Source organism: Lepisma saccharinum, unplaced genomic scaffold, assembly GCF_977018435.1.
Source record: "Lepisma saccharinum unplaced genomic scaffold, izLepSacc3.1 HAP1_SCAFFOLD_534, whole genome shotgun sequence".
Lineage (NCBI taxonomy): Eukaryota > Metazoa > Arthropoda > Insecta > Zygentoma > Lepismatidae > Lepisma > Lepisma saccharinum.
Genome location: NW_028143214.1, coordinates 17,010 through 28,788, shown reverse-complemented (window position 1 = coordinate 28,788; position 11,779 = coordinate 17,010). Strand labels below are relative to the sequence as shown.

General features: G+C 40.4%; 1 non-coding gene across 1 annotated transcript; it reads right to left on the bottom strand.

Annotated features, from left to right (window-relative positions):
• Nucleotides 1–3,194: 3,194 nt before the first annotated feature.
• On the bottom strand, nucleotides 3,195–3,269 carry TRNAT-UGU (transfer RNA threonine (anticodon UGU)). Its single transcript has one exon. It is a non-coding gene; the product is annotated as a tRNA-Thr (tRNA).
• Between the last annotated feature and the right edge of the window lie 8,510 nt (nucleotides 3,270–11,779).

The window sequence follows — 11,779 nt, the reverse complement described above, 5'->3', positions numbered from 1 at the left end:
AATAAGCAGCTCAGTTGCCTGTAGATTGGGTGACTCTCGGAAAGGTTTGTTTTTTTCTATAGTCTAGTTGCACCGTTCACGTGCAGTGAATGCTGTTTTGAAGATTGCAAAGAAGATCCAGGTGTTGTATCCCTTGCATTTTGTTGCTTTGGTACGAAACCCTCTGTTGCTTCAAGCAACTTGCTTCTCTCCTGTACGTACTTGTTATTTGTATATTTTGTATGAAATCTTCGTAACATAAATGTCATAGCCAAGAAAAACCTCGGAGCACTTGTATGGTCGGATTCAGCTTTACTGGTTTTGGAAATATGTTAATTAATTGCTGGCCAGCTACAAGGTGTAGGGTAAAGTAATATGTTTTTCATGTGCGTACTTATATGTTATTACAGGATGTAAGTGTATGTGCTCATTGGATTGTGCTTTGCTGGATATTAGATTTTTTTATCACCCCAGTGGGGGAGATGTCTTTCCAAAGACCGTTACAGTGGAATTTTTCAACGCTACGTGGTCCACGTCCACAGACGTTTACCCAGACTATAAAAAAGTCAATTGGGCTTTATAGAAAACAGTGTTTCCCCATCTTTCGACGACGAGGAATGTCTCCTCGAGTTTAGTCCACTTTTGGTGGCTAGACTATTATAAGAATGTAGCATTTGGTGTAAGCCAACCCCTGTTTGCTGTCCCAAGTCCCCTTTAGAAAAGTTTTAAATATTTGGATATTTCCGTATTGAATAGTTGATGCCCAAAAGAAAGAGTAAAGGCGTAAGGATACGCATTTGTAATGAACGGAATATCATTTCAGCTGAGGGTAGGCCCGCAGAGATAGTTTTGCAAAGTTATATACGATATATAACAACGTATAATAAACAATATAATCCTACTAGAAATGTTGTTGCTGTTGTTGTTGATTTGGTGTTTTAAGTCCACTTTATGCACAGTAAGGCTAATCGGGACTGGACCTACAGTTTAAAGTGGGATCCGAACCACTATGTACCTCCACCGGGTATCGAACCCGGGACCCCTTGATTGCAAGGCGACGACGCTACCACTGCGCCATCGAGGAGGCACTACTAGAAATGTTATGATTTGCTGAATTAACTCTAAGAACTACAGTACTGTCCATTTTAAACCAGTTGTTTATTCACTTGATGTACATGCGTAACGAACCAGGGACTAAAAATATAAATTGTTATGTGAAACCCCCCTTTCGTATTTCCGGCTCAAATATAATCTGCTCGCTTTGCACCCAGGGTGAGGTGAAAGGAGGGATTTGAAGGATTAAAGCAGGAAGTAATCCAGAGGGCCGGATAGAAACCAGGGACTGGGGGCTAACCTTTCAAAGAGGGGGGGTTGCACTTTCACACACTGATCCTAGGTTCTAGGTTCGAATCTTGGGTAATCGATGTGTGTTTGTTCCGTCATCTATCTCATCAAATCATCCTTCATCCTCATTGATTGTGATTAACCTAGAGAGGTAAAAAAAGGACGTAAAATAACAAAACAGAAGAAAGTAAGGTATGGACAACAACGTTCCTCCGAATAGAGGAAACATTTTATTTTGAAAATATCAAAGAGCTTCTGTCAGCATTACAGTGTCGCCGAGAAAGATAGAAAAAAAGGGGGGACCGAAATATTTTCTTAGGAATAGTCAAATTTTATTCCCATGAAATATCGCATACAAAATGCATACTTGAGGTAAAAGTTGGTTAAATGACAATTTTTCTTGTAGGGACAATTTTTCTTGTAGGCTAAGGTATGTTCATGTACGCATGTGTCAAACATGTGTACGACCGTGAGGTGCCGCTCCTCCACCCTTGTATTCCTCAAATCCTCAATTGCTTGTTATCATTGTAGTGAAGAAAGTTGTAAAATTGTAATCAACAGGGTCGTAGCGAGTAGTTTCATTGTGAAGCAATTAATCTTCGTTTTTAAAATATGTTCTAGATTTGTGTTTGAACAAGTTGGAGCTAGGGTTGCAGCTTATCATGTTCTCCATGGGTATCGAGGCATTTAATAATGCCCTGAGTTGTCCTAAAGCACAGATTCGAACGACATTATGCGGGTGTGTCTACGAAAACCAATCCAGTCAGGAAATCAACCATCAGCTTGTAGATCCACTGTTTAAAATAGTAGCTTTGACACCACTCGCTTATACACTATGTGGAAGAAAGTCATTGGACACCACATGTCAGCGGATACCATCAGTTTTCTTGCAATCAACAGGAGGTCGGTCCGCCTTGGCAGCGATAACAGCAGTGCAGTCACCAACCCTGGAAGTGTAGAAGGGCGAGGCGATCTCGAGCTCAGTTGGAGCTCCAGTTCGTCCCATAGATGTTCGATAGGGTTGAGGTCAGGGCTCTGAGCAGGCCAATCTAGTCGGGTGACATTATTTTCTGCATACCACTCCATTGTAGCCCTGGAAACATGACAAGTCGCATTATCGTCCTGGAACACACATTCTTCGTTTCCATAGAAACGCCACAACGTGGGGACCATAGAGTTGTCGAGAATATCTCGGTACGACGCAGACGTCAAGTGGCCATACACCGGTACCAGTGGACCCACGCTATGCCAGCTGAAACAACCCCAGAACTTGATGCCGCCACCACCATATTTCACTGTGGGCACTACACACTCGGGTAACAGACGCCATACCCACACTCTCCCATCTGATCGAAACAGTGTGAAGCGTGATTCATCGCTCCATAGGACCTTCTGCCATTGCTCCACCATCCAGTTTCTCCGCTCTTTACAACAGCGTACTCTCTGCCGTTTCTTGCTTTTGTTATCAGGTGTTTGTGGGCAGCGGCTCGACCATGATAACCGAGCGCATGGGCCTCCTTGCCAAGTGTCTTGGTCGAAACAGTCAAATTGGTCGCACTTTGAAACTCTTCTGCATCGAATGCATCGGACGGGTCCCGTTTATCCGAATCTCCCTCTTCAGCACTCTCCTGTCCCGGTCGTCCAATTTCGTGGGTTTTCCACTTCGTGGTGCATTGCTGCAGTGTCCCTTTTCCTTCCACTTCTTGATGACAAAGACTACAGTTGATTTAGGGACCTGTCAGGCATCAGTTATGCTACGTATACTCATACCTCCTATGGTTTGGTTTGAGTTGCATTTTTAAGTCCACTTTATGCACAGTAAGGCTAATCGGGACTGGACCTACAGTTTAAAGTGGGATCCGAACCACTTGTGCCTCCACCGGGTATCGAACCCGGGACCCCTTGATTACAAGGCAAGGACGCTACCACTGCGCCATGGGGGAGGCCCTCATACCTCCTATGGAGCAGCCTACTATGATCCCTCTTCCAAACATTCTGAGCTCTTTCCTGTCCGTCATTTTATCAGCGAATTATCTGAGAAGCCTCCTGCTGCCGTATATATACCCGTCTGTACTCTGTTTTCCATGAGGAGTTCATTTCAGAGTTGAAACCGGGATGTCCAGTGATTTTCTTCCACATAGTGTAGCAAGCAACTGAATGTGTAGATATTTGTGCGACATTAAAGCACTGTTTTTGTTGTTGTGGCAATGTTTGTACAATTCAAGATATCGTCAGAGATTAGAGCAGTTGCGCCAGAGGTTAGAGTAAGTTTAACTTGTTGAAACAAGTTCGCCACTTCTACCCAGTAGAGACACATAATGGTTTGGATCCCACTTGAAACTGTAGGTCCAGTCCCGATTACCTTAGTGGACTTAACACACCAAATTAATCAATCAATCAAGTTCGTCACTTCGCCGAAAGAAAAACTAAACATCTCTCAACTTACAACATTTTGTAATCGCGCAAAATAGCGAAAATCCATTTTCCTCACGCCTTATCGAAGGCCTTGACCAAATTTTACTCAAATGAATTATCACTCTAGTCCTCAAAGGTATACAGCGACTGTAAAAAAATCTGCCTAAAAGCTCTAAATTTACAGTAATTACCATCTTAGCAGAGTTGTAAGTTTTCTATTTTGTTCCCGCTCCCCCCCCCCCCCACCTATGCACTCAAAAGTAAATTTCTTACTGGCAAATTGTACATCTATTGTTTGTTGAGTTTCGATGATTAAGCTCTGAATATTTAGTTTCTACAGAGCGTTGCAAATGTCAAAAATGGGTAAGTAGTGAATATGCATAAATATATTTACATACATACATACATACATACATATGTACATATAGGTAGGTATATGCATGGATGTAAGGTTCAAGTGACGGTAACATCCAATGGCTGGAAGCCCTCTGTTATGCTAAATGAAATGTGGCATGTATCATCAGGAAAGCAGATCAATATTTCTGCCTAACCTCTCTTTTTGTTGTTCGTGTTGTTGTTTCCTCACTATCATTTCAAGTTTATTTCTTAAAAAATAAAATAATGCGGGTTCAACCTTACTTTACCCAACTTTTCACACCACTAGGTTTCGTGCGAATTCTTCTCTTGTCTTTACAGTTACACATTATTTCACACGCATTTGTTTATGAGAGTTGTGAATTCGCGACAGGGCAAAAGTCGCTAGCAATGCTATGAAGAAAGCACAAACTCCCTTGCTCCTCCAATGTTTGTTTTGATCTGGTGGGGCCTACACAACACTAGGCCCCATCTCATAAACAAGGGTGTTCTAGGAATAACCAAAGAGACCCGGGAATTATGAAACATACATTGTCTTCCAAAATGAATGTAAAATTAAGTACATATCTGTAAGTAACTCTCAAAGTATCTTGATACAAAGTTTCGTTTATTATACAGATACAGAAGTTTATTATTATTATTATTATTATTATTATTTGAGGCTCACCCTGACTCAAAAAAAATAATACCTTGGGGTAATCCTCGGGAGTAAGGGCGGCCGGAGTGTGGTGCTGAACACATCACCACCAAAATGGCCAAGATCAAGAATATGTGCTCCCACGTCCCCTAAATTTGCCTCATGCACGGTGCTATATGCGCGGGAAACTTTACATTTTACCTACTACTACTACTATTATCATTATTATTATTATTAAATATGTGAGATATCTATATGCTCTTTGTGGTATTAGTTATTTCTTCGTTATTTTACGTCGCTTTCCGTTGGTTCGATGTGGCCTACAGACTGGGTATTGTTTGTCTCTTTCAGTACGGAATAAACATAACTTGATTCGGAAAGCATTGGGTCGCCCACGTCGTCTTCTTGACCGCGTACGTGACTTCATATGCTTAGAAAACAAATGCAGGTTGTTTCCACTTGACCTTGGAAGGGGTGGACTATAATTGTGTTTTGGTTCCATAAAGAATGCAGCGTATTCTTTCAATAGGTCGCCGCAGCATGGGATGAAAGGGAATGCTTCCACAACTAGCTTTCAGCTTCAAGCCCTGCATTTTCCCTCAGTAATAAACAGACAAGGAAAGAAAAAGGGGAAACCCCCGAAACCTCCTCCCGCATACGTTCAGGGGTAGGTGCTTATTGCCGTGGTGCCTTTAAAATAAACAAGGGCGTCAGATCAGCGGAATTTCGGCTCCCCCGTTTTTCTCTTCGTCCATGTATTGACGGTTTCAATTATATGTATGTACGAGGCACTAAAGCTAAATCTAGTTCACTTCTCATGGATATAGTGTACCAAGATTGTTCCGGCGTTCTAGAAACGAACTTGGTTGCAAGATTTTACTTGCTAGTAATTGAATTAAATTAATGGCATCCCATTGCTAGTAATGAAAACCGCGGTAGCTCAACTAGCGTCTGACTACCATGCGAGAGACCCGGGATTTTTTCCACCTGTTCAAGCGGCTCTGGTGCCCGCCCAGCGTCGTATAAAGTGGGTACGTGAAGGATACTGTGGGATATAAAGGCGGCCCACCTTCGGCCCTGATCAAGAAAGTGTGGGGTCCTAAATCCACACTCCGTATACGCCTTCATAGCTTGGTGCAAAGCACAGGGGAACACTTTACTTTTTATGTTAGTAATGAAACGAAGGTTGGGGAGCGGGGAGAATGTGTTAAGACAGAGAGGAAAATGAGTGGTATATTAGGAAGGTTATTAATTAAATGAGTTAAGCAGTGTGCGAATTAAGCGAAGGGGGTGCCGGTGATTTCCCCACCACAATAAATTTTATCCCCTGCAAAAGAAAATTATTTTTATCCCTGCCAGAAGTGTTTTTATCCCTCTAAAGAAAAATGGACTTCAAAGGATATATTATTCCATGTCTTAACTATGTAACAGACACAATTGAAAAATCATTTGTCCATTAATGGTCCATTCATAAGATTTCCCTGCCCCAAAGCATGCAGCTTTGTGGATTAAGGAAGGACACCATTCCGAAACTGACAATCTCACTGTGCCGAGACAACAGAAACTCAAATTTTCGTCGCATAGTGCTGATATTTTACACTTATTAAATTGTTCACAAGAAACTTGTAGGTATGTAAGATTGGCATTAAGTATGAACTTGGCAATATACAGTTGGTAACTTTTTCGGTGTTAGTAGTTCGATAACTATTTTCGTGTATGAGTTCGGGTTTACTTAGAATCAGGGGGGCCGCCAGGAGGTGGGGAAGGGTGCTTCATCACCCCTTCATTTTCTTCCTCACGCCGTCCAGCATCCCTTGTTCAACTTGTTAAACCATGTCATATTTAGCGTAGAAAGGTTTTGAAGTGAGATCGGTATTACTGCATACAACAGGCAAGTCATCGATCTTAATCTGACATCAGGCACGTATCCAAGGGGGCTCGAGCCCCCCACCGAAAATTTTCTGATTACACTAGATAAAATGAGGCTTTTAGTTTATTGAATAATGTGATCATAATTTGAGAGTTATGATTATCGAGACAAGACAGATAATGCTCTATAACCCTCTTATTGTTAATAGCACGTATCCAAGGTGGGGATCGGAAATTTTTCAAGTTACTTTAAAAAAAAATAGGTTTTTGTCTTCTTGAATAATAGGACGATGACTTAAAGAGAGAAATAATTATCAAGGCAAGACGAAGAATGTTCTATAACCCTGTTGTTCACGTAAACTTTTCTTGCGCTTTCGGTGTTGTCGCAGCAAATTTGAGCACTATGGAAAGACTTGTCAGCATTTGAAAGCTGCACAACAAATGTAGCGCCACAAGTAGGACGATTCGTTGTAATTTTTAATCTCTGGAAAGCGCGAGAGAGAACGTTCTTGAATAAGAGAAGGAGTCGAACTACTGCTGGCTATATTAACGAATCGTTTTCCTGCTGAACGTTCTAGAATATGAAAATATTCATTTCCCGGTTGACCTGTACAATAGAATCGGTTAATGAGACTTCAGAGGTAAGTGTGACAACTCATACAGTCGATTAGTGATCAGTCAGTGTCCATTGGTGGCTTTATAAGATCTAGTGATTTGAAAATGAAAAGTAACGAAGTCTACATCTAGTTCCAGTTCGGGTCCAAAGATGAAGACAATGACGACAGCGGAACTTCCGGAGCCTCAGTGTAGTGCTATTTCGGGTCGAGGGCTGAAGAGATCAAAGGTCTCTTTCTCTAAAGTTAATATTTCAGCAATACCGGATATTGGAGCAGTTTATTAAGAAAGAAATAAACTGCACAAATCAACTGAAAAACAAAGTTCTGAGTGATGATTTACTTGTGCCCAGACCAAATTCCTTGTATGCGGTTTGTAACCTTATATAATAGAAAAATGCCTATGCATGTGTGAACCTACAGCAGATACTGATATTTCAGATATTGGCTTTTTTATACTTGTTACCCAGCAAGCCTTGATGAGTTACTAAGAGTCTAATGTTCCCGACAAATGGAGTACCGGACTAACTTTGTGACGACTGGTGTCCAACTGGAGGATATTGCAACATCGCGCTACGACGCCAGGGGTTCCGGTTTCGAATCCTGGCCTGGGCATAGATGTTTTTGATTGTCCATTCATCAATTTCATCATATCGTCACTTATCCCCATATTGGTAAGTTAGCCAAAAGGGGCACAAAAAGCGAAGTAAAATAAAGCAATTCAATCCCTATTTTTTTTGCCTCCTCACTATGGCCTCTTAATGCTAAGCCTTGACTACCAAGAGAAAGTAAATTTTCCTTGCACCGCCCCACCCCCAGGTTTTGGAATCCAATCGCCACCACTGGCCTTAAACATGAAATTTTGAGGTTTTCTCTATACCTCTTAAAAATATGTTGTTAGTGTAAGACTGTTTGCTTGTATAGATTCAATTGTTTTTTTGGGGATTGTTGTTTTCCATTGTTATGCGGCAATAAAGAGAGCCCGAAATACAGGTTTCCACTGTATTTTTACTTATTTCGGCCCGTAATATCTTGGTTAAACAACACTACCAATTCTTTTTACTCGACCTGGAAGCTCACTATCAGCACTCACTGAAATAGCACATTACTTGGATATTGACGCTGTTAGTAGATATAACCCTTTAAATATTAAATTATTGCGAAATCCGCAACTTTAGAATTAGGCTTTTCTCAAAACAGCAAAAGGGAAGAGTAAAACTTGGTATGCCATATTGTATTTCTACGAAAGGTAATGAGCTTTTCTTGCATAAGTAATTTTTTTATGGAATACAATCTCAAAAAGTTTTTTTTTTCTTCTTTCTATTGAAGACTCGTAGTTGCGCTGTCAGCCACCAGAAGGCAGTTTAGTAGCAGTGAGAAAAGTGGCTACAACTGGACAGCAGAAAGCGTTCTGTGTTCTCGTTCAGCGACATTTCCGAACAAGATTTGTGGTTGAACCGCCTTCTGGCAAGTCAATTAGAAAATGCTACAACATTGGTGGAATTGCGTGAGAGCATCACTGCAGCCATAGCCGACGTGGACCCTGACATGCTAGGAAGAGTGTGGCAGGAACTTGATTATAGACTAGATGTGTGTCGTGTAACACGTGGATCACACAAATAACATTTATAATACGCCAGGAAAAACATTTTGAGTTTTTCAATCTGTGTGTGCAATATCAGTCATTTACGTATCATTACAATGAAATAAATAGACACTGAAATCGGGAACATCATTTTGACTTACGCTGTATGTACAAACACATGGAAATAAAAAAGTCATTGGGGCCTCGTCCTATTTTTGAAGGGGAAAACATCAAAATGTTAAGAAATGTCAATGAAAATTATCACACTTCCTTCCCTATCAGAAAGAGGAAGACCTTTCTCCTCCCCTTCTATGTTTCAAATGGAACAGATCCTGTCTTGAAAAGTTGTGGAAGAGTTTCAGTTTTTTTCTTTCTTTGATGAGTAGCGTAGTGGTAAAGCCACCTCTTTGTAATCAAAAGGGCTCCGGGTTTAATGCAAGGTGGAGGTACAAGTTGTTCGGATTCCATTTTAAACTGCAAGTCCACAGTCCCGAAAAGCATTTATGTGCATAAAGTGGGTTTAAAAATAAAACTCTACCGAACTCTACACACAGGGGCATACCAAGGACTTTCGTTAGCAATCTTTTTGCCACCATTTCCTGCTTTAGACATTCTTTTTACTGGGCCAAACAGGGACTATGATTCCCTCCACCAGGGTGACCATCCCCCTCAAGGCCCTGAACGGAGTCTCCCAAATAAAGAATTTCAAGGCACCAAGCATAAGGATAATAGTCCAAAATTCATAACTAAATTCGATCATCTTAACCACCCAATATTATTTTGATAAATATAGTAACTGATTTTAATTTGGATGCAATAGCCTATCAAGTGGTCAATAGTTATATCTTAAAATGTATATTTTCGACACGCAGAAAGCTAAGCACATTGATTTTATAGATAATTTGAAATGTCAGAAAATAAATAATGTGTATTCAGTGTTTTTGGTCGGGGAATAGATGTTAACAAGCCCACAACTTAATGATAAGATAGAAAAATTTAACTGGGCACACCACTTGCATACGCATGATTTTTCTTTTCGGAGGAAAGCGGAATTGTTCTGGGAGAAGATGGGATATAAAATATTTCATAAATATTATTTTTTGCCTTCCTTTTTAAAGTTGTTCAAAGACAAATATCGGGGGGTCGTTTTAAGGGGAGTTTGCTTTTATCATTTTGCTTTTCCAGAGTTTTTTCTGCTTTCATTTGAAAAAATTGATTTTCTCAAAATTTCAGAATTTCAAATTTTCTCAAAAATTCATAGGTAATTGTGGAACTGCAGCAACATCATCTCCCCCAACCCCTACCCTGAGTACACCAGTGGGCAAACCAAATATTCATGCTGCAGTTGTCTTAACCAGAACTTGTTTGTTTGTATGACTGATTCAATTATCGTTTCATACACAGAGCCGTAGATAGTGAAAATAGAATTTGTTGCCTCCTGCAACAAATTCTCCTCTTAGGCTTAGAGTATTTCAAAGTAAAGAAAATCTGGATTGTATCTCACGTGTAAATTTCACTTTCTGCGACAAGTTTGATATGCACATCTTACATTACATATTTTTCTGTTGTATCGGGTTCTTTACAATGCGTTAGTATGTAGTATATTTAGTACAATTCTGACAGCACACGGAACAGACAATACAGTAGTATTTTTAATAGAACTACTTCGTTAAAATGGTGCACCTGCAGGAAGAAATCGCACGGGCCAAGTCCTGTGAATAGGCTGGATGGGGAATAAATTCGAAGCAAAATTAGTGCAATTTGCTTTTGGGGCGCTCGATTTGTGGGATTGCGCGTTTTCCTGTTGCGAAAGCACTTTTAACCTTTTTGGAAAGTGATTCACCTAATGAACTGTGGCTACATCTCCTAAATTTATTAAAAAATTCAATCAACACCAAGAATATTGGTCGTGTCTGGCAATGTAGCAGCCGACCTTCGTGGCGGTGTGATTAGCACAGCACGCTACGACGCCAAAGACCACGGGTTTGAATTTCGGGCTGGGCATGAGTGTTATTTTGTGAATGTTCCTTCATCAATTTTATCATGTCATCATTCATTCTCATCGTCGCGATCAGCCAAAAGTGAAAGAAAAGCGACGCTAAATAACAAAAATGAAATCAAACCGTAATGTAGCTACAGTATAATCCTTCAGAATCATGTTATCAAGACCCAAATAGGGATAATTGAGAGCCAAGCGCGCGGGAAAATTTTTATATCTATTTATTTGCATACTTACAATAATATTACATTAATTTAATTTTGCGTCAATACTTTCAAAGGATGCCGTGCTATTTACTCTTTCCCAACTTACTCTCCATTTGCTCATGGGCGCCAAAAACAAAAAGGGTGCATCACTAAGAAATGGGGTGGAAAAGTGGTACAATATCAAGTAAATGGTAAGCCACGAACTACAATAATCTTTTCGCATATAATATCACAAAATGTGAACCGTATACTATATATATATATATATATATATATATATATATATATATATATAGGGTGTTTCTAAAGGTCGTTTACAACGCTTGGGAGGTGATTCCTCACACGAAAACAAGCAAAAAGTGTGAGTAACATTTTTACGACTGAGGCTTCGTTTCCGATATAGGAGCCTCGCAAAAGGTGACAAAGTGAACGTCACACTTAACTGGGACGAATACTATCACAGATAGAGAGGCGGTTCCAAGGGAATCATAAAGGAATCGTATGTGCTCAGTCCGGAAGTCACTATGAAGAGTTCACTGCACGCATGCGCAATGGAGTCCTCAAAGGAATTGGGGATTTCCAGCAAGAACAATGCATGGAAAGGGTATGTAACGCAGCAAGAAGGACCGTGACAATGAGAAATGCGTTAAAGACAACACATTCCGACCTCAAACATCAAAACATGAGCACGGAACACAAAATCCGAAAAGTTGAGCACGGTTGCATACCCCAGTTACACGCGAGGAATGAACGAAT